We start from the raw sequence: 27,025 nt of genomic DNA on the forward strand, positions 1-27,025 counted from the left end.
TGCCACAGCAATGGAGTGACAGAAAAACAAAGAAGAATTTAGGAAAACACATACAGACACACACACACACACAGACATGCTCACACACACAGATACATACACAGAGACACAGACAGACATACACAGACACACACAGACACATACAGACATGCTCACACACATAGACACACACACAGACACATATACAGAGACACACATTCACACACACAGACATGCTCACACACAGAGACCAAACATTCACACACACACACACAGATGCACATAGACACACACAGACACACACACAAGGGAAGGGTTTCATCATTTTTTTGTTTTTTTGTTTTTGAGATGGAGTCTCAGTCTGTCGCCCAGGCTGGAGTGCAATGGCACAATCTCTACTCATTGCAACCTCTGCCTCCCAGGTCGAAATTATTCTCCTGCCTCAGCCTCCTGAGTAGCTGGGATTACAGGTGCACACCACCATGCCCGGCTAATTTTTGTGTTTTTAGTAGAGATGGGGTTTCACCATGTCGGTCAGGCTGGTATCGAACTCCTGAACTCATGATCTGCCCACCTCGGCCTCCCAATGTGCTGTGATTACAGGCGTGAGCCACCGCACCTGGCCAGGTTTCATCTTAGGATGAGTCAAGGCTTGTCCAGGAGCTCACATTCACAAGCACAGCAGGCCCCTGAGCCGAGACCTGGTCCGGGCTTGGTGCTCGGGGCTTTTGTGGGGTGTGAGGCTCTGGGAGTCCACTGCGGAGTTTTGCTCACTCGTTGCCTTTCCCTCCACACTCAGTTTCTTAAGCCAGCTCAGCAAACCTGGAATTTAAATTGCAAAAACCACAGGGGTTCAACTCTGACCTTTGGCAGGGACAGGATTCACCCTGAAGTCCGTGGGCACTTCTGAGCTGGCCCTTCCAGAAGGCCAGGAGGGAATTTTGGGTGGAGCTAGGCTTTGTGACCCCCGATAGCATGGAGGTGGGGAGCACTTTAGAAAAGACACAGACACACACAGACATACACACACACACAGAGACACACACAGATGCATTCACACACACACAGACACACATTCACACACAGACATGCATACACACACAGACTCACAGACACACATTCACACACAGACATACACACACACAGATGCACTCACACAGACATATACACACACAGACACACAGACACACACAGACACAGACATACACACAAACGCACACACAGACATACACACACGGATACACAGACACACAGACATACACACAGACACACAGACGTACACAGACATACATGCACAGACACACAGATGCACGCACACAGATACACACACACACATGCACACCGAGACAGTTTATAACCACAGAATGGTTTACAGTTTACACCGCTGGGTACAGTGGCTCATGACTGTAATCTCAGCACTTAGGGAGGCCAAGGAGGGCAGATCACCTAAGGTCAGGAGTTTGAGACCAGCCTGACCAATATGGAAAACCCCTGTCTCTACTAAAAATAGAAAATTAGCCGGGTGTGGTGGCACATGCCTGTAATCCCAGCTACTTGGGAGGCTGAGGCAGGAGGGTCGCAGGAACCCAGGAGGCGGAGGTTGTGGTGAGCTGAGATCACACCATTACCCTCCAGCCTGGGCAACAAGAGCAAAACTCAGTCTCAAAAAAAAAAAGAAAAAGAAAAAGAAAAAGGATGCGAAAGCGTGAGTGCAGATGGCTGTGGCCTGGGCTTTGGTTCTGGGCTGCCCGTTCTGTTGCTATCTGCACCAAGGCCCAGGAAGGAAGGAATTTCAGGCAAAATGCCCTCACTGCACGAACTCACGTGGGCTCTGGACCGATTATGCATGAACTTTGACCTTGGTAGTGGACTTCCAGGACTTACACTGGTTTCAGCCATAGAGCTGGGTAGATTTTATCAATGAACAGATAAAAAGCATGGGGGACCTTCGCAGGCGGTCCGTCAGGTTTGATGATTCTTTAGAAGGACTCACAGACTTCAGAAAAGCTGCTACATTCATAGTTACAGTTTACAACCACAGAAGATGCAGATTAAAATCAGCAAAGGAAAAAGGCACACAGCACTGAGTCCAGGAGAGAGCAGGTGCGAACTTCCAGGAGCGATCCTTCCCCACGGGAGTGATACAGACCACGTTTAACTCTCAGCAACGCGTGTGTCCTCATCAGCTATTAAAAAATTAAATAAGTAAATAAAATAAAAACATAGACCAGGTGGCTTAAACAGCAAATGACTATTTCACAGTTCTGGAGGCTGGAAGTCCAAGATCAGGGTGCCCGCGTGGCCAGGCTGTTGGTGGAGGCTCTCTTCCTGGTTTGTAAGTGCCGTGTCCTCACATGGAAGAGAGCAGAGAGAAGGAACAAGCTCACTCCTGTCTCTTCCTTTTTTTTTTTTAGTAAGACAGTCTCGCTCTGTCGCTCAGGTTGGAGTATAGTGGCACAACCTCGGCTCACTGCAACCTCCACCTCCCAGGTTCAAGCCATCCTCCCACCTCAGCCTCCCCAATAACTGGGATTGCAGGCATGCACCACACCTGACTAATGTTTGTATTTTTAGTAGAGACGGTTTCACCCTGTTGGCCAGGCTGGTCTCGAACTCCTGGCCTCAATTGATCCACCTGCCTTGGTCTTCCAAAGTGCTAGGATTACAGGTGTGAGCCACAGTGCCTGGTCCCTGTCTCTTCTTATAAAGGCACTAATCCCTTCATGAGGGTTCCACCCTCATGACCTCATTACCTGACAAAGGCCCAATCTCCAAATCCATCACACAGGGGATTAGGGCATCAATAGATAAATGTAGGGGGGTCCAGGCATGCTGGCTCATGCTTGTAATTCTAGCACTTTAGGAGGCTGAGATGGGTGAATCACCTGAAGTCAGGAGTTTGAGACCAGCCTGGCCAACGTGGCAAACTCCGTCTCTACTAAAAATACAAAAATTAGCTGGGCGTGGTGGTGCACACCTGTAATCCTAGCTACTCAAGACGCTGAGGCATGAGAATAGCTTGAACTCAGGAAGCAGAGGTTGCAGTGAGCCCAGACTGAGCCATTGCACTCCAGCCTGGATAACAAGAGTGAAAACTCCGTCACACACACACAAAAAAAGGATTTTAGGGGAACACAGAGATTCAGTCCATAGAGGTGTGACAACACATACAAAGTACGGCAGCCAGAGATGCTCAGCCAAGCCCTGATGTCCCAAGTCTTCTCAGGGGTCAGTCACAGCGGCATGTAGCACCCACATGACTGACCTTAACTATTTCATCTCCAGCCCCGGCTTAGCTCAGACTGATACAGCCTGGCCCAGGGCCCCGGCTGAACAAAAGCAGGCATTCAATTACTTTTGCTAACATCAAGGCCCCAGGTGAAAAAAACAGTCCTGTTAGGCGGGATATTCCAAGGGCTCAGAGCTTATCTCCAGGGGCCAGGTAAGAGTCAGTCCTCTCTTTGCAATGTGCAGAGTTTGGATAGCCCAGGCCTGTGGAGTTAACCCCTTAGCCCACAGGGCCCCTGCTGTACATGTGGCGTTACACAGAGTTAGATTCCAAAGCAGGAGACAAAAATCATGTGGAAGCAGTGACCCGAGAAAATCCCCCTGGAAGATGCTCTTTTGGAGTCCTCCTCTCTCAGGAAGTCCGGCACAGCTGGGCGTCCCTCCAGGGCTGCAGCTGGCTTGCACTGAGGCCGCACTGTGTGGAAAACACGCTCGGCAAATCCTCCACTGGCACTCAGCTGTGACACGCCAGCCCTGGGGTCACCCTCGGCAGCCATGTCGAGAGGGGCCTCTACTGCACCACCAGCCCATTGAGAGGCCTGCCTCCAACAGGAGCTCAGCAATATGTAAACGCTTCTTTCTCCTTTTTCCACCAGCTGCTTTATTTATTTATTTATTTTAGAGACAGGGTTTCTCCATGTTGATCAGGCTGCTCTCGAACTCCCGACCTCAGGTGATCCACCCACCTCAGACTGCCAAAGTGCTGGGATTATAGGCATGAGCCACCATGCCCGGCCATTTATTTATTTATTTATTTATCTATTTTTTATTTTTTGAGATGGAGTCTCGCACTGTCACCCGGGCTGGAGTGCAGTGGCAGGATCTTGGCTCACTGCAGCCTCTGCCCTTCGGGTTCAAGTGATTCTCCTGCCTCAGCCTCCGAAGCAGCTGGAATTACAGGTGCCCACCACCATGTCCAGCTAATTTTTTGTATTTTTAGTAGAGACGGGGTTTCACCATGTTGGCCAGGTTGGTCTCAAACTCCTGACCTCGTGATTCACCTGCCTTGGCCTCCCAAAATGCTGGGATTACAGGCATAAGTCATTGCACCCGGCTCCACCAGCTACATTTAATACAATCTGTATAAGCTAAATTGTATACGATTCAACTCCCTTCCGGGGAATGAGTCCTCTTCTTGGGGTGAAGTCAAGAATAATGATCACAGCGAACGCTTAATGGGTGCTTGTTTTGTGACGGGCACATTTCTCAGCTTTCCGTGTGATAGCCCATCAAAGTCACACACTCTGCCTGAGATGGGGTAATCTATTATATGCATTTTGCAGGTGAGGAGACCGAGACATGGAGAGCTTAAATAATGTGCCCAGGCCAGGTACAGTGGCTCACACCTGTAATCCCAGCACTATGGGAGGCCAAGGCAGGAGGGTCACCTGAGCCCAGGAGTTCAAGATCAGCCTGGGCAACAGAATGAGACTCCATGTCTACAAAAAAAAAAAAAAATAGCTGACCGTGGTGGCGTGCCCCTATAGTCCCAGGTATTTGGGAGGCTGAGGTGAGAGAATCACTTGAGCCCAGAGGTCAAGGCTGCATGCAGTGAGCCATGATGCCACCACTGCACTCTAGCCTGGGCGACAGCAAAACGCTGTCTCAAAAAAAAGTAAATAAATAAATAACTGTCCAAAGTCTCACAGCTATTTGACGGAAGGGGCCGCAGTTTTAACCTAGGCAGTCCAGCTCCAGGCTCTGCCTCTTAACCACTATCTTCTTCTGTCTCTCAAAAGGCAAATTGGTGGAATTACTGTAAACCCAAAAGCTAAGAAGCAGATGTGAATGTGTTCCTGCAGGACACTGTCACTAGCTACTAGCTGTGCATACAGACTCAAGCAGAAATGGAACTGGCTCGAAGACAGATCTTAACAGCCAGAACAGGAGCTGGGAGAACGTGATTGAAAAACTGAGGAAGTCGCCCTGGCTGATCTGGAAGAAGAGGAGAATTCCCTTAGGGGAAGGGTTGGGTCCTTGGAGGCCAGGGGAGGCAGGTAGGAATGGGGGAAAAGGAAATTTTACCACCCCACCCTCCTGAGTGCTCTGGTAGAGGGAGCTAGGAGAAGGGAGCCTTCTTTTACTGTCACTGGATTGAGGAGGTGACTTGGAGATAAGAAATCTAACAGGGGAGTCGGGGGCAGTGGCTCACACCTGTAATCCCAGCACTTTGGGAGGCTGAGGCAGATGGATTACTTGAGCTCAAGAGTTCGAGACCAGCCTGACAAATATGGTGAAACTTCATCCCTATCTAAAAAAAAAAAATTAACCAGGTATGGTGGCGCAGACCTGAATTCCTAGCTATTCAGGAGGCTGAGGCAAGAGAATCACTTGAACCCGGGAGGCAGAGGTTGCAGTGAGCTAGCATCATACTATTGTACTCCAGCCTGGGCAAAAGAGAGAAACTCCTTCTCAGGGGTCAGGGGAGGTCACACCTGTAAGCCCAGCACTTTGGAAGGCTGAGGTGGGTGGATCACGAAGTCAGGAGTTCACAACCAGCCTGACCAACATGGTGAAACCCCGTCTCTACTAAAAATACAAAAATTAGCCAGGCATGGTGGCATCTGTAGTCCCAGCTACTCGGGAGGCTGAGACAGGAGAATCACTTGAACCCAGGAAGCGGAGGTTGCAGTGAGCCAGGGTCACGCCATTGCACTCCAGCCTGGGCGACAGAACAAGACTACATCTCAAAAAAAAAAAAAAAAAGAAAAGAAAAAGAAAGAAATCTAACAGGGGTAACCAGAACAGTCCATCTGGGAGATTCCAGGGCAGGTATTCATTAAAAGCCTCTCTCCTCCTAAAGCTGTGCTTGAGGGGCCCTCCCTTAAGGAGCTGGAGACCCCATGACTGGTCACAGAAAACTTCTGCAGATATGAAAAGAGGCCAGAAAGATAACCACAGAGTAACAGTATGCACCCTGAGTTTCATGGTGACCCTATGATGTTAGGTGGGGAGGTAGGTGTGGCCTGAGCCCTGAGGCAGTGAGCCTGGTCTGTCCTAGGAGCTGGGGGTTCAGAGCCAAGCAGGACTCTGGGTGCAGTCACAACTGGCTTAGATGTTGGACAGAGAGAAGGTGCTGGGCTGAGGATGGGGAGGACTTTTTGGAACAATAGGTACTTTGGGCAAAACCAGACTCTAATGATTTTCTCTCTCTCATTACAGGGAATCCACAAGGCAGAATCTGTAATGATCTGGGTCTACATCAGGAGACAGAAACCATGTGTTGTGTTAACAGAGGAAATTTAATATAAAGAATTATTAACTAGGCATTGAAAAACTAAAAACGCAAAACAGAGAACTCCAAGGGGAGAACCTTCCAGGAAGCAACACGCACCCCCAGGGCTGGAGAAATGAATAGGGATTGGAATTATTGAAACACGGAAGCCAGGAGTGCAGAACTCTAAGGAGCAGACGGCGTCAGCAGTTGCTGATGTCTCCGGAGGGGCGTGATCGGGCTGATGCGCCTGCTGGAAAAACTGCAAACTGGGTCCGGCAGCTACCGCAGGAAGGCACCGCGGCTGCCACGGTGAGGAAGCTGCGTGAGGGCGATGCCCACGGGAAGCAGACAGAAAGGAGCGAGAACCTTCGTCTACCACGGTGAGAAAGCTGCGTGAGGGCGATGCCCACGGGAAGCAGACAGAAAGGAGCGAGAACCTTCGTCTACCACGGTGAGGAAGCTGCGTGAGGGCGATGCCCACGGGAAGCAGACAGAAAGGAGCGAGAACCTTCGTCTTGTTCTAGCCTTAAAGTCGCGCTTTCTTTTTTTTTTTTTTTTTTGGTGGAGTTTCGCTCTCTTTGCCCAGGCTGGAGTGCAATGGCGTGTTCACTGCAAGCTCCACCTCACGGGTTCAGGCGATCCTCCTGCCTCACCCTCCGAGTAGGTGGGATTACAGGCATGTGCCACCACGCCCGGCTAATTTTTGTCTTTTTAGTAGAGATGGAGTTTCACCAAGTTGGCCATGCTGGTCTGGCACTCCTGACCTCAGGTGATTCCCCCACCTAGGCCTCCCAAAGTGCTGGGATTACAGGCGTGAGCCACCGCGCTCGGCCAAAGTTGCTCCTTCTAACATCCCCTATGGTCAGAGCCCAGCAGGGAAACAGCAGACAAAGCAGAAATAGGGTTTGCAGAATTCCAACTCCATCATCACAACACAGAGAGTCCAGAAGGCTGGGCTGGAAGCCGGAAGACGATACTTGGTAACTGGCAAAGTCTGCCCCTTCGGCTACTCTGCCCATGCACACCCCTCTGCATATATTTTTGGAGTTCTATACAACAACAAAAATAACTCTGTGTCTCTACATAACAAGATGAAACTATCCTTCATACAAAGAAAGACATTCTCACTCTGTGTTAGTCTGCTCAGCCTGCCATGACAAAATGCCACAGACCGGGTGGCTTAAACAACAGACATTTATTTTCTCAGAATTCCGAAGGCCAGCCGTCCAAGATCCCGGTGCTGTCAGGCTGACTTTTGGTGGGATGAAGCCTCCTCCTGGTTCACAGACAGCTTCCGTCTCACTGTGTCCTCACGTGGCCCTTCCTCTGTGTGCACAAGGAGAGTGGGGTTGGGGGGAGATCGGAGTCTCTTCTTTTTCTTATAAGGGCACCAGTCCTGTAGGATTAGGGCTCACCCTGTGACCTCATTTAACCTTGATCACCTCCCTAATGACACTATCTTCGAATGTCCTCAATAAGAATTAGGGCTTCAGCATATGAATTTTGGGGAGACACAATTCAATCCATAACACACCATCTCCCCAAAATGAGAAGATGTGAAGTCCCAAGTCATTGGGTTCGTCCTGGGAGGTGAATACACCATCCGACTTCAGGACGCGTCAGTCACTCCTGAGTCAGTCACCAATCCACCTGAAAATTCTGCTACCTAAAGACTAAATCATAAAGTTAAAATTTGTAAAGCTTACATAAAGTAATATAATCACATGATGTAACAATAAAATCAAATGAGGAAGAGGAGGGGAGGAACTATGCCTCACACCGCAGGAGCTCCCTTTCCCTTGGTATTGGGACCAGTAATCCCAGTAGCAGAGTAACTCTCTCTTTTGGCTGTTGATCCAGTGGCTGAGAAGCCAAAATGACCAGGTGGCCATCTCAACTTTTGATTCAATAGAACAATGGCGTCCCCTGGGGGAAGCATTCTTTCCTTGGGAACTAGGACTTCCAAACCAGTGGGGTTCAAAGTTGATGGGAGGGGAAAGGAAAAGAAACCTGTGAACGGAATACTAAGTGTAACGAGAGAAGCCACTCTCGCTCCCTCCCTTGATTCCTGGGCCATGTATTCCGGCCATGGAGAAGCAAGAGCATAAACTGGTCGGTGACTGAAAGCATAGCTATCTCCTGTAGGACAGAACTCCCTCCTTCGGGGTGTCGTCTCCCAGCCGACGATGACTTTTGGAAGTGAGTCTTCAGCGAGCTGTTCCACCATTCTATTGGGCCAGCTGCTTCTGGGTGATGGAGTATTTGGTAAGTTCAGAGAATCTCATGACCATAAAGCTAGTGCTACACTTCTTTTGCCATGAAAGGAATTCCTTGATCAGAAGCAATGTTGTACCATGATGGTGAATAAGACTCGAAAAGTCCGCGGGGGATGATGCTGGCAGAAGCATTACGAGCAGGGACAGCAAACGCGTCTCCAGAGTATGAGTCTCTTCCAGTGAGAACAAATCTCTATCCCCTCCATAAAAGTGGGGGGTTGAGTAATCAGCCTGCTACCAGGCTGCCTGGTCCCCTGGGTGCACCGTATCAGGGGTTCGGCGCCAATCTCTGCTCTGGGCAGGCCAAGCACTCAGCAGTAGCGTTATCCAGAAGTCCTGGTGCCAGGAAGTGCACATTCGCTGCTGGACCCCGGCGTAACCTCCATCTCTGCACGGCGGTCACGTTGCACATGGACACAATGAGCAAGTGCTGGGCTGGCTGGGGAAAGAGGATAACTGACATCCACAGAGAAATTCCCCCTCACTCCCTCATCATTGTGTCCACCTGGCTCTGAAGAGCTCCTCTGCAGGGGACGCCCTCTTGGGGGCACGATCCACAGTGTAAACACACATCTCTGCATTCTGTGCCCCTTCTCAGCGCTCCACGTATTTCCTACCCACACCGTGTGTCACCATCTTCCAATTCTGCTTTTCCCAAATCCCTGGCCATTCAGCTAAGCCAGGGGTCAGCAAACTTTTTCTACCAAATTTACAAATGTTTTGGGCTTCATGAGTCCTTTGTTCTCCGTTGCAACCATGCAACTCTGCTGTGGTCGCACGAAAGCAGCGCCGCAAGCAGGCACGTGGGCGTGGCTGCGCACCCAAAACACCTTTTATTTACAAAATCAAAGGCTGGCCAGACTTGACCTGCAGGCTGTGGTTCGCCAGCCTCTGAGCTAAACCATTAGCAACTGCCCGTGAATGACTGTAGATCCGGATCCTCTGTCTGTCCAAAGTGGAACCCCTAGTGTTCTGCTTGAATATGTCCTTCAATGTCCTTCAGAGCAACCTCTGAATGCGGCCATCATGCCGCAGGCACCTACTTCCAGTCAACGCCAGGAGAGTATGCAAAATCACCTACCAACCAAACCAACAAGTCTTCTCGGTCACACACCCCTAAGGCCATAGGTGGGGATTGCCTGTGTCAAAGGAGTCTGAGCCACCTGCTCCTGCAACTTACCTGGGCCTGAGAACATTCCCGCTTGAAGATAGATTGCTGCCACACTGGCTGCCCTCGGGGCTCAGTGGATCGGATAACACCCAATTTCTACTGGACACCTTGGATACTGCAGTGTTCAGGGAGATCCCACCTCCAGGACTGGGACCCTCATTCCCCAGCTGCCAGGATGGTTCAGAGCTGAGTCACCCTCTGGGCCTGGCCCTCAGCAGCAGGCAGCTGCCTCACCCAAGGATGTGACCCCCCCCGAGAGGAAGCCTGCTTCCAATGGCTGATCAATGCAGGGGTGCAACGGCTTGACTCTCTTGCCTGAATCTGGGCTATAGCTGAAGAGCTAACCCAGTTCCAGAGCTCCCCAGGGAATGAGCTAGCCCCCTGTTGCAACTTCGTCACAGTTCAACATTTCCCTCTTCACAGTCCCATCTCCTCACTCCCTTACCGGTGTTATTTCAAAGAGTATTTCCCAATAAACCCCTTGCCCAAAAATCTTCACCTCCAGGTATGTTTCGCAGGAACCCAAACTTCTGAAACAGACGCTCAGGCCACGTGGTCAGTTGATGTCTGCTGTTCAGTCGCTACCAGGGCACTGTTTCTGTAAAGGAGAAGAGTCAGTTGCAGAAGAGGGCATGGACTTGCACCAGAACCCTGGAGGCCTGCACAGTGATCCTCTTCCTGATGCTTGCCAGCAGCATCCCCGTCCACACGCACATCTGAGTGTCATCAGTCTGCTGGGTCACAGGGCCCAAAGGAAGAGCACTTGCTATGCAGGCTGGACTGACTGCAGAGTCTTCTCTTGATCTGGTCCCCAGTCAAAACTGGCACTTACTGGATTGTTATTATTGGGAGAGTGAGTCTGCCCCCTCTTGCCCTCTCTTGCACTCTCTTTGCCCTTCTGCCATGTTATGACACAGCAAGAAGGCCCTCACCAGATGCCAGCCCCTTGATCTTGGATTTTCCAGCCTCCAGAACCATAAGGCAATACATTTCTGATCAAATGGGTTGGAGAAAAACTCTTAAATGTGATGTATGCAAACCTCCATATTTTTTGTGGTAGGTGGTCCAGATGCAGTAACATATCCTTCACCCTGGAGGGAATATCTTGACATGCTCCAGACCATTGGTGCCCCATAAACCTCCCTGAGGTGGCAGACCCCTGAATTTTTATGGGGTTCATCTCCCCCATCTCATTTTCATTTGTCTCACTAATGTACATGAAAAGTTCTTGTAGGCCAGGTCGGTGGCTCACGCCTATAACCCCAGCACTTTGGGAGGCTGAGGCAGGTGGATCACCTGAGGTCAGGAGTTTGAGATCAGCGTGACCAACATGAAGAAACCCCGTCTCTACTAAAAATACCCAAAAAAAAAATAGCCAGGTATTGTGGCACTTGCCTGTAATCCCTGCTACTTGGGAGGCTGAGGTAAGAGAATCACTTGAACCCAGCAGTTGGAGGTTGCAGTGAGCTGAGATTGTGCCATGGCACTCCAGCTTGGGTGACAGAGTGAGATTCTGTCTCAAAAAAAAAAAAGAAAAGAAAATTGCTTGCTACTTCTTGCTCCTCAGGCCCTGCCTTAGGCCATTTTGTACTGTTAAAACAGAAAAACAGAATACCACAGACTAGATAATTCATAATGATCAGAAATGTATTGACTTATGGTTCTGGAGGCTGCAAAGCCTGAGACCAAGGGATCAGCATCTTGCAAGGGCCTTCTTGCTGCATTATAATGTGGTGAAGGGCAAAGAGAGACCGAGAGAAGGCAAGAAGGGGCAAACTCACTCCCTCAATAACAAACCCACACCCTCAATAACAGCATTAGCCCATTCGTGAGGGTAGGGCCCTCATGACTGAAACACCTCTTGAAGGTCTCACCTCCCAATACCATCCCAGTGGCAATTAAGTTTCAAGATGAGTTTTGGAGGGGCTAGACATTGAGACCATAGCAGGCCCAATCAGCATAACGTCTCCCGGGTAGCAGACCAGTGTCATGTCCTGTGGAATGCAGAAAACAAGATCTCTGCCAGCTACACTGTGGCAGAAAGTGGAAGGGTTAACGTGGCCCTGAGGCAAGACTGTGAAGGGGAAGGTGCAAAGTGCTTCTGGTGGACCTTGAAAACTGCTATAGAGAAAAAAGACTTGGGTGGGTCAAAGGCTGCACAGCAGGTGCCAGGGCTGTGCCGTTTTGCTCCGGGGAAGACACTGCACCTGGAGCCGCAGCTGCAGTTGGGGTCACCACCTGACTACGTTTATAGCAACACGCAGTCCTCCAGGACCCAGGACCCGTCCACCTTCTGCACAGACCAGACACACGAAGGTGGCTGTGATAGAAAGCCCCTCCCCTGCCACCCTCACGTCTTTCATGGCCGTGTAATCTCAGGGCAGCTGCCCAGGGATTCGCATTGCTCTGACCCCCTAGCTCAGAGGTTGGGGAAGCTCCAGGGGCTCTCTCATGGCCCTTCTTATCTTCATGGCTCTTTCTTTGCAGGTCAGAGAGCCCAAGTGGAGATTCTGCCTGTTGCCAAGAATGCCTACAGCAACTGTACATTCAGGAACTGGGTAAATAGCCATGGGGTAAGTTCATGGGCCTGATGGGTCCACAGCGATTCGAACTTCAGCCAAAAACTCCATTTATCACTGGACCACCATGAGTGCTGCTTTAACTGTGGTTTACAGTAAATAAAAGAGAAAAAGGGCCGGGCACGGGCTCATGCCTGTAATCCCAGCACTGTGAAAGGCCAAGGCGGGTGGATCACTTAAAGTCGGGAGTTTGAGACCAGCCTGACCAACATGGTGAAACCCCATCTCTACTAAAATACAAAAATTAGCTGGGCATGGTGGCACATGCCTGTAGTCCCAGCTACTCGGGAGGCTGAGGCAGGAGAATCACTTGAACCCAGGAAGTGGAAGTTGCAGTGAGCCAAGATCGTACCTCTGTACTCCAGCCTGAGCAACAAAGCGAGACTCTGTCTCAAAAAAAAAAAAAAAAAAGGAAAAAAGGAAGAAAGACTGCACAACACAGCAGACAGTGTAAGACTAAACTCATCAAAGAAAAGGAAAGGACGAAGGGACCAATATGGGTTTTTATGTTTAGAAAACCTAGCTGGGGCTGGGCATGGTGGCTTATATCTGTAATCCCAGCATTTAGGGAGGCCAAGGCGGGAGGATCACTTGAGCCCAGGAGTTCAAGACCAGGCTGGGCAACATGGCGAAACTCCTCCTCTACAAAAAATACAAACATTAGACAGGCATGCTGGTGCCTGCCTGTGGTCCCAGCTACTTGGGAGGCTGAAGTGGGAGGATCACCTGAGCCCAGGGAGATCCAGGTTGCAGTAAGGCAAGACTGCATCATCGAACTCCACCCTGAGCAACAGACTAAGACCCTGACTCAAAGAAAAAATTTTAAAAGCCTAGTTGGGCCCCTGGAAAAGCCTCAGTTTTCCGTCTGGCTGCAGCAGCCTTGGGGGAATGTTAAGATGCGGATGCAGGCCCCTCCCCTGCTGCTCCCGCAATTCAATTCATCAGGACCCCTGGAGTGGGGTCTGAGCATCGGTAGATTTGCGATTCCAATGAGCTGCTGCAGTTGGGAACCTCAGTGGGAGAGGATCCGTGGATGGAAATAAACGGCAGAATCCTGACCCACTGCTGCAGAGAGAGTGGCAGAAAGGAGGGCTTCTGTTGCCGCTGTTAATAAGTCCTAGGAAATTCAAAAGCCCCTGGGAAAAGACACGCTGCTGCCCCTGGGCCTCTGGGGGCACAGGCGTCTGAGGCATTGGCAGCTGCTTTGGACCAGGAATATTCCACGGCGACTCTGCAGCAGAGACACCTCTGGGACGGGGGCCCCTGGAGGGGGAGGATGGGCCCCGGGAATTCCTGAGCAGCTGCTGAGACTTCACCGCCCAGAGCCAAAAGCCCCCTGCAGATCTCTCTGAGGATGGAGAAACTTAGAGAGCAGGGCGCCGCCGGAACTGCGGAGAATCGAGGATGCAGCTCCGGGAAGGGCTGCTGGAGGAGTGGGTAACTCTCACCAAAAGTAAGAGCTTTGGAATAAGCAGGATGAGCACGAGGTGACGGAGGGGCGGGGAGCCCGCGGTAAGGGCTACGGGAATGACTTCACTGCAAATGTTAAGTGACCCAAAAGACAACTGTCTCCGCGCGGCTCTCAGAGGAAGCTGCAAGCCTGGGTGGATACGGGCGGCAGTGGACACAGTTTACTGGGCAGTTTCCCCCGGTGGAGTTTCAGTTGATGGATCATGGACTCCCGTCTCCTGGTGAAGCTGGAAGGCCATTTCTCTCGTCCCTGCTGCGTTCTGCCGGCATCCTTGCTCCAGCTAAGCTGGCTCCACGGTGGGCTCCAGGCTGGACTCTGGACCGTGCGCTGCTGGGTCTGCTGCTGTGATGATGGAGACGCTGCTTATGTCTGTCTGATGTTTACACTTCGGGGGTGTGGAGTGTGCTAGGAACATCGCATATGTGCCAGGGACTGGCTCTTTGGACAAGTCGATCCAGGTTAAAAGCACGGACTGTGGCCGAGCACAGTGGCTCACGTCTGTAATACCAGCACTTTGGGAGACCAAGGTGGGCAGATCACTTGACTTGAGGACAAGAGATCGAGACCAGCCTGGCCAACATGGTGAAACCCCATCTCTACCAAAAACACAAAAAGTAGCAAGGCGTGGTGGCAGGTGCCTGTAGTCCCAGCTATTCAGGAGGTTGAGGCAGGAGAATCTCTTGAACCCTGGAGGCAGAGGTTGCAGTGAGCGGAGATCGCACCACTGCACTCCAGGCCTGTATCAAGTTCACTTGGAAAGTGGAGAAGAGGCAGCCGGGCTGCAGCTGCCACCAAGGGAAGCCAAATTTCAGCCGAGCAGGGCCCTCCAGCTAAGGCCGAGCATGGTAAGACATGGAAGAGGAAGGGGTCTTGACTCTGATTCATCTGGCTTTGCCTTAGAAGGGAAAAGGTCTTTGAAGGGAAAAGGTCCATTATTGGACTTTGATCGTGGGGGCTCCTACTTACATTGGGGCCATCTTATGTTGCAGATTTTGATGTGGTTCTCGATGTTTCAATCCCACTGGGAGTTATATTATACAGTGCTGTTTGACCCAATTTAAGATAGGAAATGGAATAGGAAATGAATTCTCCTCTTAGGGTGTCACACAGCTGTAGCCCTTAGGAATGTCTTTGGATGCAATGAACAGAAAATCTACGTATCAGAGACTGAAGCAACACGAGGCAGTGTGGGTATGGGCAGTTCTGGGTTTGGGGAAATAGTTCAGAGACGTTATCCAGGAGCCTTTTATCGGGAAGAAAGGGGTGTTCTTCTCATCAAGAAGGAAAGTGTTTCCCAGAAGCAGCCCCTCCTCCTCACATTTCCTCACATCTCTTTGGCTAGAACCACATCACATGGCCACCCCCAGCTGCAGCAGAGACTGGGGAGGTGAGTGTCAGACGGAAGTCCTCCTGTCAGACCCGGGCTGAGCGTGCTGCCTCCCCACACAAAAGCAGGCTTCCGTTGGCAGGAAAGATACAAGATCGCCGGCCACTGTGGTTAATGACATACTGTGCTGTCGTCTTCCAAAAACTGAGGAGGGCCGGGTGCAGTGGCGCATACCTGCAATCCCAACACCTTGGAGGCTGAGGCGAGAGGATCACTCGAGGCCAGGACTGTTGAGACTAGCCCAGGCAACATAGCGAGACCCCCATCTCTACAAAAAAAAAAAACCCATGTTAGTAACTAATTACCTGGGCGTAGAGTCCTGCACCTGTAGTCCTAGCTACTTAGGAGGCTGAGGAACACCTGAGCCCAGGAGTTCAAGGTTGCAGTGAGCTGACTGCTCTGCGCTCCCTCCTAGGTGACACAGCTAGACCCAGTGTCTTTAAAAAACGACGACAACAAAAATTACAAAGAGTTCAGCAATTTAAAAATACACTTCAAGGCAACCTACAGATGGTAAAAAATATTTGCAAATCATGTGTCTGATAAGAGATTAATATCCAGAATATAGAAATAACTCCCACAACTCAACAACAACACAAAAATACACTTAGAAAGTGTGCAAAGGGGGCTGGGCGCAGTGGCTCAAGCCTGTAATCCTAGCACTTTGGGAGGTTAAGGAGGGTGGATCACCTGAGGTCAGCAGTTCAAGACCAGCCTGGCCAACGTGGCGAAACTCCGTCTCTACTAAAAATACAAAAAAATTAGCCAGGCTTGATGATGGGGGCCTGTAATCCCAGCTACTCGGGAGGCTGAGGCAGCAGAATCACTTGAACCCAGGGAGCAGAGGTTGCGGTGAGTCGTGATAACGCCATTGCACTCCAACCTGGGCTAAACAGCAAAACTCTCTCAGAAAGAAAGGAAGGAAGAAACAAAAAGGAAAGAGAGAGAGAGAGGGAGGGCGGGAAGGAGGCAGGAAGGAAGGGAGGAAGGAAGGGTGCAAAGGACTTAAATAAAAATTTCTCCTGGCTGGGCACAGCTGGGCACTACTACTTAGGAGGCTGAGGCGGGAGAATTGCTTGAACCATGGAGGTGAAGGTTGCAGTGAGCCGAGACTGCGCCACCACATTACAGTCTAGGAGACAGAGCAAGACCCTGTCTTTAAAAAAAAGAGCCACCGCGCCCGGCCAGGTGGCTCACGCCTATAATCCCAGCACTTTGGGAGGCCGAGGCGAGTGGATCACGAGGTCAAGAGATCGAGACCATCCTGGTCAACATGGTGAAACCCAGTCTCTACTAAACATATAAAAATATTAGCCAAGCGTGGTGGTGCGTGCCTGTAGTCCCAGCTACTCAGGAGGCTGAGGCAGGAGAATTGCTTGAACCCAGGAGGCGGAGGTTGCGGTGAGCCGAGATCGCGCCATTGCACTCCAGCCTGGGTAACAAGAGCGAAACTCCGTCTCAAAAAAAAAAAAGAGAGAGAGAGAGAGGCCAGATACAGTGGTTCACGCCTGTAATCCCAACACTTTAGGAGGCCAAGGTGGGTAGATCACCTGAGGTCAGGAGTTCAAGACCAGCCTGACCAACATGGTGAAACCCTGTCTCTACTAAAAACACAAAAATTAGCCGGACATGATGGTACATGCCTGTGATCCCAGCTACTCGGGAGGCTGAGGCAGGAGAATCACTTGAACCTGGGAGGTGGAGGTTGCAGTGAGCGAGATCACGCCACTGCACTCCAGCTTGGGCAACAGAACAAGACTGTCTCAAAATATAGAAAAAAGAATCAGGGAACGATGTTGAGTGCGTCCTTCTGGCCACCGTGTCTAACTTGAGGGACAGTAGGCAGCTCGTGGGGCACAGAGCCAGAGGCTGTGGCAGGGCCAGGTGTGGCTCCCGGTGTTCCGTGGTGGCAGCAGCTCACCGCTCCCGTGGCCTGACTTTGCCTCAGGTTCTAGGAGCAGCACCCTGTTTCTGTGGTTGGTTCTCCAGCCTTCCTGGTACCTCCAGAATCCCTTCCAGCGCCCATGGACAGAGTTAAGTGCCCCCTACCACGTGCTCCGGGGAACCACCTCCCTCTCGGCCTCATCAGCTAAGGTCTGTGTTCATGTCACGTGAGCACCCGCCGAGGGCAGGGACCGTGCTCCATCTGGTCCACTTCTCATCCCTGGGCCCAGCTCCAGCCTTACATGTGGAAAAAGTTCCTGTTGTGAATGAATGCCTGACTGTTTGGCACTCATTCAAACAGAACCAGGAGGGGGTTGACCCAAAGTCCACTGCAGACACAGAGCTCCCCCAGCCTCAGCAGTGCCCCGCACCACAGAGGCCTGGGAGCAACGCCAGAAGGAAATCGGGAACCAGCCTGGGAGTGGAATGTTCTAGAGGTGCCTGAGATCAGGACCCTCCTCCCCTTCCCAGCATCCAGGGACCTGCAAGAGTCACATAGAGTGAGCCCTGGGACAATCCTCCCTCCTAGAAACAAACCCTGAGAGCAAAGCTGTGGCAACTGCTTTAGGACAGGCTGAGTGGCTGGGAGCGATGGCTCATGCCTGTAATCCCAGAACTTTGGGAGGCTGAGGTGGGCAGATCACCTGAAGTCAGTAGTTCGAGACCAGCCTGGCCAACATGGTGAAACCCCATCTCTACTAAAAATACAAAAATTAGCCAGGCATGGTAGCGGGTGCCTGTAATCCCAGCTACTTGGGAGGCTGAGGTGGAGGTTGCAGTGAGCTGAGATCCTGCCACTGCACTCCAGCCTGGGCAATAGAGCAAGACTCCATCTCAAAAAAAAAAAAAAAAAAAAAGGACAGGCTGAGCTCTAGGGCTTGTGGGAAGCAGAGGGAGCAAGGGGCCTGCCCAGAGCTGAGTGACCCGGGATGATGGGTGCAAGGGAAGATGACCTCCCTGCAAATTAATGAGGTGGTTCTCTGCTCATAAACCACCTCTCATGACAAGCCTGGCCTGTTCGCAAGAGAATGTCCAGGCTCAGAGCAAGCCAGATCCAGAACAGTTTCCCAAACTACATTCCAGGAACCCCAGCGCTTCACAGGTGTGCCTGGGTGTGGCATGGGGAGCCCAGAATTAAGCAGGCATCATGATGCAGGACTCCTCAGAGCCTTCAATGTGCTAAAGCCCTTTATGACTTCCCAAGAGTCAGCAAAGTACCCAGCTGATGACAAACCTTTTTGCTGAGCATCTATCACCATCTTACAACCTCCCTGAGCTCCAAGGAACACGGTTTGCAAATGCTGCCATGGAGCAGCGCCCCGCTACCTTCCACTGAGAAACTACGGTCCCACTTCTTAAGTCGCACTCCCACCCTCTGCTGGGGGCAGCGGGGAGCTGCCTGTCTCCCCTTGCGGGGCTTTGCACACACTGCACACGCCTCCCTCCAGGGGAAGGGGTGCCAAGGAACTTCTGGGCCTGCTGGGCCAAAATACAGACTTGGAGTGTGAACTGGCCAAGCTGCTGCCTCCTCCCTGGGGGCCCCTCTGTTTGGCACCCACCGCTGTATCTCCAGAGAGGCCACCGTGGCACAGAGCCCCACCTCTGGGCCAAGTCCACTCTCTTTTTGTTTTTTGGATTTGTTTGTTTGTTTGTTTTTGAGACAGAGTCTTGCTCTATTGCCCAGGCTGGAGTGCAATGGCACAATCTCAGCTCATCGCAACTCCGCCTCCTGGGTTCAAGCAATTCTTCTGCCTCGGCCTCCCTAGTAGCTGGGACTACAGGCATGGGCCACCATGCCCAACTAATTTTTGTATTTTTTTAGTAGAGACAGGGTTTCACCATGTTAGCCGGGCTGGTCTCAAACTCTTGACCTCAAGTGATCCACCTGCCCTGGCCTCCCAAAGTGCTGGGATTACAGGCGTGAGCCACCTCGCCCAGTCCCAGGTCCAGCCTCATTCTTGCCCTGCCCCCTGTGGGCCACAGGACAGCCCTCAGTAGTAGCGACGCAGTATGCTGATAAGTGAACAACCTCCACCCCTTGGTAATCCCAAGAGGTCCCAGCAGCTTCCCCTGCCTTGTCACCTCACCTGAAGAATGGTGGTGTGTGGTGGAAGGAGCACAGCCCTGCTCCGGGCCGTTGGTACCTACGTGTCCCCTCTGCTGGAGCCCTGGGCCTCTCTGCTGGGCCAGAGTCCACATCCCACCCCACAACCAGGCCCGGCTTCCTTAGAAGCTCCCCATCGCTGAGCTCACTTCCTCTGCCAGCTACACATATCACCCAGATGGGACAGTTTCTTACTGCAGAACACTTTGCTAATTGACACACAGTTGAACAGAGCTGATGACTCCCGTGACTTGCTACCTTAGTCCCTGATATGGTTTGGCTACGTCCACTCCAAATCTCATCTTGAATTGCAGTTCCCATAACCCCCACGCGTAGTGGGAGGGACTTAATGGGAGGTAACTGAATCACGGTTATCCCCATGCTCTTCTCGGAACAGTGAGTGAGTTCTCCTGAGATCTGATGGTTTTATAAGGGGCTTTTCCATCTTTGCTCATTCTTCTCCTGCTGCCCTATGAAGGACATGTTTACTTTCCCTTCTGCCTTGATTGTAAGTTTCCTGAGGCCTCCCCAGCTCTGGGAACTGTGAGTCAATTAAACCTCTTTCCTTTAGAAATTACCCAGTCTCAGGCATGTTTTTACTAGCAGTATGAGAACAGACTGATGCAGTTCCAGGAGACGGGAAAAGTAGCACAGACACAGCCGTGATTCCCAGCCCCTCTACAAGCTGCATGCTGGCCCTTGTACATGAAGACTTTCTTTCTTGGCTCTGAATGGTGCCAAGAAAGAAAATGATAAAGGTAGATGCAGGCTGGCTAAAGGAAAGTCCAGCAGTAGAGTGGACTTCAGGGTTGGTTTGATCCAGCAGCTCAGCTGTGTCCTCAGGAGTTGACTTCTTCCGTCTCTCCTCTATCATCCATAGCCTCAGCTGGACACTGAGGTATTGTCCCCTTGGGGTGACAGCCTGGCTGCCAGCCGCCATTAGGACTAGGTGCTTCCTTGTCTGTGACCAGCGGAAATGGGTGAGCATCTACTCCAGCATGCCACGCATTCCCGAAATGACCTAGAGCAAACTTGGAGGGACCAGAAAGCACAAGTGGGAGGGACAGGAGCTGGGTAAGCTGCACACACCACACAGATCACAGATCAAAGCCACTTGGTCCTGGGCCAGGCTCAGAGTCCATGCTCAGATAGCAGCTACCACTGTTATTCTATTTAAGCCAATATTTGGGCTAATATTGGAGACTCCTGGAGTCTCCACCAATGACTGGCCTCATTATCGCAAGCAAGACCTCTCCGTACCTTCTCCATCTGTAAAATGAGGGTTAAAATATCTCTCCAGCAATCTCACAGGAGAAATCACGCTTTATAAACATGGAGATGTTGGTCATGACGCTTCCGATCCTTGCTGCAGGCTTTTAGATCTTTGTTCTGAGCACCGGCAACAAGATGATTCTGAGAGCATCTCCTTTGGCAAATGGTAGGTCAGACAGAGCTGCTTCAACCAAAGAAGGCATTTTTGCTTTTAAAAAAAAAAAAGTTGTATATGTTTTTTAATCCAACTGGCTGAATTGCTGATTCAATCAGCAAACATGGAACAGGCTGAGAAAATGCAGCGTGAGCGCCAAGACAGCGGAGAGGGCCATGAACTTCAAGGATGTTTATGGAGCGGTTGCTGAAACCAGCTTTCCGAAGAGGTAAGTCTCCACCAGGCAATAGGAAGGCACAGCGCTGGGAGTCCGCGGGATTTACGATGTTCATTAAGTCCATCGGCTTCCCACTCCCTGTGCAACCTCCACGTCCCGCTCGGCCACCCAGGGCACAAACGAGGTCTCCAGCTAAATTACCAAGATGCTTAGTGCCCGGCTGCACACCCACGGAGCACAGCCCACCTCAGCACCTGCCACCCCTGGGGATTCCAGGGCATGTGGAGTGTTTCCACATGCTCAGGTCCAAGCCCACATCTGGCTTCCACCCGGCCCAACCCCTCTGCATCCCCCGCCTCTGCTGGCCTCCGGTGTTCCCAGGCTGCCAGCCCTAGAGAGTCAAGGTCAGGCTAGGGTTGGGGCAGAAACACATGGCTTTGTGGCGCCCCATAGCTGCACTGTTCTTTGTCACCCAGGCCAGAAGGGACACTGCCTGAGCCCAGAAGCTCGCTACTTCCCCCAGAAACATCCCCAGGCCCCAGCCCAACTCTCATTCTGTGTCGCTGCCTCCACCGTTCCTCCTGCCCCTTCCTCCCCCAGGGCACTTCTGCACCAAATGTCTTCATTCTCCTCCTGTTCTGAGAGAAAACCAGAGTGCACGTCCCTTCCTGCAAACAGGACGGAGCCAAGGTAAAGCCCCCAAGCTCACAATGATCAGGCTCTGTCCCCAGTATAGACCCTCAGGGACACCCCACTATATCTGTGTCAAACTTCCCTTTTCTCATGAATAGAGGCGGAAAGTGAGGCATCGGGTGTGCTCAAAAGCTTTGCTATCAGTTAAGAGTTGCCCCTGGCTACAAGCTACAGAGAACCAAAATAACAGCAGCTATAATAAGAGAGAGTTAAATTTTGCTGTCATATAAAAAGAAGTCTAGGCCAGCGCGGTGGCTCACGCCTGTAATCCTAGCACTTTGGGAGGCCGAGGAGGATGGATCATGAGGTCAGGAGTTCAAGACCAGCCTGGCCAACATGGTGAAACCCCATCTCTAAAAAAAAGGAAAAAAAAAAGAAGTCTAGAGGTAGCCAGCCCAGGGCTGATACAGGAGCTCCACAGCCATCAGTGACCCAGGCTCATTCTGTCTTGCTCTCCGCCCTCATTAACATGAGGCTCCCGTCCTTGAGGCTACCTCATGATCCCAAAATGGCTACTGCAGCTCCAGACATCACATCCACATTTCAGGCAGCAGAAAGTAGAAAGGGGCACTGCCTCTCAGCTAAGTCAGCCTCCTTTGGAGAGCTTGCCCAGAAACCATACCCAATAACATTGTTTACATCTGGCATCTCTGAAAGGCTAGGAAATGTGATATTATAAACAGCCCATTGACACACACAACACTATAGCTTTTATGTTGCTAAGGAAGCTAAGGAAGACAGGAGTATAGAAAATACCAGCCTCAGTCATACTTTTTTTTTTTGAGATGGAGTCTCACTCTGCCACCCAGGCTGGAGTGCAGTGGCGCGATCTCGGCTCACTGCAACCTCCACCTCCCTAGTTCAAGTGAGTCCCCTGCCTCAGCCTCCAGAGTAGCTGGAATTACTAACATGCACCATTATGCCCTGCTAATTTTTGTATTTTTAGTAGAGATGGGGTTACACATGTTAGCCAGGCTGGTATCGAACTCCTGGCCTCCTGGCCTCAGGTGATCTGCCCACCTTTGAGGAAGGAGACCCTTTCCGTTAAGCTTCTAAGACCACTTCCCCTTCGCCTTCTACACTGCATTTCAAAAGGAGAAGTAAAAGCTGAAAATAGAAGGCGCAAGGTCAGTGGAGGAGTCAAAACCGGTGTCACTAGCCAGACCTGGAGGTGAAAGATCAAGCCCCCACCCTAGTTCCTATCCTATCTCTAGATCACAGGCATGGTATGGAGGAATCTTCCCCAGAAGGCGCTGTTCTTGCTTAATCACGATTAGACCCCCACCTAAGCGCATACCCCTCGCTTCCTCATCAATCACCACCTTCTCACATGTACCCTCTAAGACTGAGCCTTTAATAAAAGAGGCCAGGATTTTCTAGTCAGGGAGCTCGGTTCCTGAGACATGAGTCTGCTGAGACTCCCGGCCTAATAAAAAGCCGCTTCCTTCGCAAACCTGGTGTCCAAGAGGTTTTGTCGGCAACGTGTCCGGCTACACCTCCACCTCCCAAAATGCCAGCGTTACAGGCACGAGCCACTGCGCCCGGCAAGCCAGGCTTTCTAGAGAGCTGAATAAAACTACAGGGATAGGGCCCCAAACTAATTTCTCACCTGGATTCTTGTGGAGAATAATACAACAGTGATTATGACATCAAAAAGAAGAGGCAAAGCATCAGATGTTCTCAGCCCGTTCTACACCTGAGACGCAGCACTCTCTGACGTGCTTTCCTTAACGAATCCGCTGCTGACAGCCGGTGGTCTACCTCAGAGTCTGTCTCTTGAGTTTTCACACAATTGATTCCTCCTCATCTATCTTTCATTTGTGTTCTTTGCTTTTCTCCCTCAAACAGTTTGGATTCCTGGGCTGCATAATGATGTTTGGACAGTGAAGGACCCTATATTCAGTAGTGGTCCCAGAAGATTATAATGGAGGCTGGGTGTGGTGGCTCATGCTTGTAATCCCAGCACTTTGGGAAGCAGAGGTGGGCAGACCTCTTCAGGCCAGGAGTTCGATACCAGCCTGGCTAACATGGTTGGGACTTGGGAAGCCGAAGCAGGAGGACTGCTTGAAGCCAGGAGCTTGAGCCCAGCCTGGGCAACATAGCAAGAGCCTGTCTGTATTCTCTTTTTAAAAAAGGAAAATAATAAAAATAAAAGATTATAAGGGAGCTGAAAAATTTTTATCACCTAGTGATGTCATAGTTATCATAGCATCACAGTGCCATGTGCCACCTTTTCTGTAATTAGATTTTTTTTTTTTGAGAAGGAGTCTCTGTCGCCCAGGCTGGAGTACAGTGGCCCGATCTCAGCTCATTGCAACCTCCGCCTCCTAGGTTCAAGCGATTCTCTTGCCTCACCCTCCGCGGTAGCTGGGACTACAGGTGCACGTCACCATGCCCAACTAATTTTTCCATTTTTAGTAGAGATGGGGTTTCATCATGTTGGCCAGACTGGTCTCAATCTCTTGACCTCGTGATTCACCCGCCTCGGGCTCCCTAAGTGCTGGAATTACAGACGTGTGCCACCGCACCCGGCCTATTAGATATGTTTATACACATGAATCCTGTTGTATCCTGGTCGCCTCCACTATTCAGCACTGCCTGCCATACAGTTTTGAGGCACAGGAGCAATCTGCTGTGCCATCTAGCCTGGCCGTGTCGCGGGTTACCCATCCAGCTTTGAGCAAGTGCACTCGGACGTTCACACAGTGACAAAATCACCTAACCATCGAAATCACCTAACGATGCGTTTCTCAGAACGTGTCGCCATGGTGAAGAGATTCCGTGTTCTGGAATCTTGCTTCTAGTCGTTCCAGACCAGTCTTCACATCGAGGTACAAGCTGTGGAGCCGAATGGAAAGCGAGGCTACGACATGGGACACCGCGCTGTCACGTGACTGACATGAGTTATTTCAAAAAGGCAGCAAATGAAGCTGCCATGCCACCTTCAGCGAAGAAAGCCCGGGGCTGGCGTCTGTGGAGCTCCAGGCTTTGCAGAGTCGGAGCGAGAACCAGATTCTAGGAGCAAAAGAGAGCTGAAACAGGCAGCAGAGGAAAGCGAACCACCACCACACATCCGCTAGAAAGAAACGTCTCTCAGGCAGGAGAGAAGCTTGAGGTCAGCACCACCGCTTAACCACCGTGGCTAACAGCTGAGCTCTGGAGTGGGGAGGCCCGGGCTCTGGATGCCTTCGTGTGACCTTGGACAATTTGCTTTCTCTCTCCAAGCCTCGTTTTCTTCATCTACACAATGGAAATCATCGCAGATGAGGATCACATAGAACCTGTTCATGAAAGGAAATTGTACACGGTGCGGGGCCGGGTGCCTGGCTCCCGGTCCAGGGAAGGACTCAATCATATCATTACCCAGGCCGGGCACGGTGGTTCACACCTATAATCCCAGCACTTTGTGAGGCCGAGGCGAGTGGATGACCTGAGGTCGGGAGTTCAAGACCAGCCTGGCCAACATGGAGAAACACTGTCTCTACTAAAAATACAAAATTAGCTGGGCGTGATAGCACGTGCCTGTAATCCCAGCTACTCGGGAGGCTGAGGCAGGAGAATCGATTGAACCTGGGAGGCAGAGGTTGCGGTGAGCCGAGATCGAGCCATTGCACTCCAGCCTGGGCAACAAGAGCTAAACTCCCTCTCAAAAAATAATAATAATGATAATAATAAGAACATTAGCCATGACTATGATGTGTCTAACAGCATGGGCAGCAGGGATCCTATGTGTGACCTTCTGCCTGTGTGGCACGGGGCCTGGCACATCGTGAGGCTCAATAAATGCGCTCAACAGCGTTGCTCCTCTTGTTATTGAAGGAAATAGCCAGAAAGTGCTTCCTCTTTCCACAGGCAACCACAGAGACTTTCTCCGGACTTGACTCACTCGGGCAAGAAGAACCTTCTGGGCTGAGCTTCCGAGCCCCAGCCAGGGGGGACGCAGGGCGCGGAAGGCCCCACTGAGGCAGATGGGAGCGCTCGGAGCTGCAGAGTCTGTGTGGCGTCTGCAGCTCTCTCAGAGGAGAAACGCCTGCCCCCGCTAACCAGTCAGCGCCCACCTGGTCTCACCCGCTCCCAGGCAGCTTCTCCCCACCTCCCCTCCGTGTCCAGCGTGCTCCCAGCAGCCTGCCTTGTGAAGGTCTACAGGGACATCTGTTGGTGAGCAGGCCCTGCCAGACACCTATTGACCCCCTCTGGGCGGGAAATATAACACAGAGAGGCTCTGGGGACCTGGGTGTTGCGTGGGGGGAGTGGGGGACGTAGCAGATGCCCCTTGCTCTGTAGAATACCAGCTTTCCACTAAAGTGGGTGATGCCAGGGATTTCTGGCAGAGAATACTGGTTTCTGAGAGCTCTTAGCATAAAACTGGATCTGTGTCCCTGTGGAAAATTCCACATTACAGAAAGCATGGTCCAGGGAGGGAGAACGCCTCGGCTGGGCATCACAGGAATTGGTTTTGCCAGTGGGCAGCCCTGTGGCTCTGGCTAAGTCCCTTCCCCTCTGTGCCTCAGTCTCCCCATTAGGAAAGTTCAGAGGTGAATGAGATCTGTGGCTCCAAATCTTGAATATACATCATGGAAGTTGTTTTTTTTGTTTTGTTTTGTTTTTGTTTTCTTGAGACAGGGTCTTGCTTTGCCACCTGCCTGCCACTCCAGACAGGCTGGAGTGCAGCAGTGCAATTATAGCACACTGTAACCTTGAACTCCTGGCCTCAAGCAATCCTCCTGCCTCAGCCTCCCAACATAGTGGGATTACAGGAATGAGTCACTCCTATGACCCTGGAAAGCTTTTTTTTTAAAGACGGGGTTTCGCCATGTTGGTCAGGCTGGTCTTGAACTCCCGACCTCAGGTGATCCACCCGCCTTGGGCTCCAAAGTGCTTGGATTACAGGAGTGAGCCACTACGCCCGGCTGGAAAGCTTTTTTAAAAGCAGATTCCGGCCAGGCGCAGTGGCTCATGCCTATAATCCCAGCACTGTGGGAGGCTGAGGCGGGAGGATCACTTGAGGTCAGAAGTTCAAGACTAGCCTGGCCAACATGGTGAAACCCCGTCTCTACTAAAAATACAAAAATTACCCAGACGTGGGGATGTACGCCTATAGTACCAGCTACTCCGGAGGCTGAAACAGGAGAATCTCTTGAAGCCGGGAGGCAGAGATTGCAGTAAGCCAAGATGGCGCCATTGCACTCCAGACTGGGTGACAGAGCCAGACTCCATCTAAAAATAAAAACTAGCCGGGTATGGTGGCTCATGCCTGTAATCCCAGCACTTTGGGAGGCCAAGGCGGGTGGATGACGAGGTCAGGAGTTTGA

Source organism: Aotus nancymaae, unplaced genomic scaffold (assembly GCF_030222135.1).
Source record: "Aotus nancymaae isolate 86718 unplaced genomic scaffold, 86718_ANA_hifiasm-v0.15.2.pri h1tg000059l, whole genome shotgun sequence".
In the NCBI taxonomy this organism is placed as follows: Eukaryota; Metazoa; Chordata; class Mammalia; order Primates; family Aotidae; genus Aotus; species Aotus nancymaae.